Source organism: Aulostomus chinensis, chromosome 1, assembly GCF_037954235.1.
Source record: "Aulostomus chinensis isolate RoL2024-O1b breed Wild chromosome 1, RoL_Achi_v1.0, whole genome shotgun sequence".
Taxonomy (NCBI): Eukaryota; Metazoa; Chordata; class Actinopteri; order Syngnathiformes; family Aulostomidae; genus Aulostomus; species Aulostomus chinensis.
The window spans coordinates 37,778,675-37,779,980 of NC_141320.1; the positions used below are offsets into that span (position 1 = coordinate 37,778,675).

General features: G+C 44.9%; 1 non-coding gene across 1 annotated transcript; it reads right to left on the reverse strand.

Moving 5' to 3' along the window:
* Positions 1-258: 258 nt before the first annotated feature.
* On the reverse strand, positions 259-341 carry trnal-cag (transfer RNA leucine (anticodon CAG)). Its single transcript has one exon. It is a non-coding gene; the product is annotated as a tRNA-Leu (tRNA).
* Positions 342-1,306: the final 965 nt, after the last annotated feature.

Sequence of the window (1,306 nt, forward strand, 5' to 3'; positions counted from 1 at the left end):
TCTGATTATGAAGTTAATGGACAAAATGTGAATTGAAAGAAAACACATTTCTTCAGCAGACTTTGATCCAACATTGAAGTTAGAGTTTGGTGGCTGCTCCATGTTGGAGGAAACCAGGCGATGTTGGACCGTCACAGGGAAGCTCCTTTGCCTCCTCTGCTGCCAGTTCAACCACTCACTCCCATCAGTGGAGAGCAGCTTCAACTGGGTTTGGAATGTACCATTGTGGATGCATAGGAATGTGGAGAAAATGTCCTTTGTCAGAAGTGGGATTCGAACCCACGCCTCCAGGAGAGACTGCGACCTGAACGCAGCGCCTTAGACCGCTTGGCCATCCTGACAGACACTGAAAGTTGCCGACTTCAATATCAAATGAATTCATTCACTGACAAAGTAGAATTTTTTCCACAGGAGCTACTGGCTCCTTAGTTGTTACATTTATTGTTAACATTAAACACACAGTCTGTGTTCATGGCAGTAAGAAATGAACCAGAACATTTGAACCACGTAACATCTCTTGATCAGTTTGTTACATGGGACACATTCCAGACAGGAAGGTCATTCTGAGACTTGAACTGGGATCACTGGATCCAGAGTCCAGAGGGCTCACCATTCCACCATGGAACCAAACACAAGGTGGAGGATCCTCTAAATACCACTTGACATCACCTGCAATCAACCTGTTGCTATTTGGAGGTTCATCTTGCTCTTGTTCCAGACTACATTGGCAAAAGGATCATGAACCACAAGGAAATCATGGAACTCCAGATTTATTCAGGACTTTCTAACGACATCGTATGACCTGGGAGCAAAGACTGGCCAGGCCTTCCTTAATTTATCAGTTAATTACTGCTTCAACAAATATGCCACTTAATTAAGTTACCAGAATTTCTCTCATTGAAAAACCCACCAGCCTGATTTCTTGACACGACATGAAAAATTCTCCAAGAACCCACAGTTGGGTGGAAAGATACCAGGTTAACCAGGAGGAGTCCTGTTCCTGAACCATGGATGGAACAAAGTCCACTGGAAAACTCAGCAGTTCCTGAGTGCCAGATCCATCCGGGAGCTTGGGTCTCCCCTCGACTGTGGTGATCCATGAGATCAAGGAGGACAGAGAAAAGAAGGATCCTGTTGGAGATCTCCTCCCTTCTTCCTCCACTTCACTACTACTTGGATGTCAGGAATATGAAGTACTTTACTCAAATGAGGTATTAGGAGTTTCCTGTTTGACAAGAAGGAAGTCAGAGGTTCATACCTCACTTGTTGGTGGTGCCCTCAACCTGCTGAGAGCATCACTTAGTTC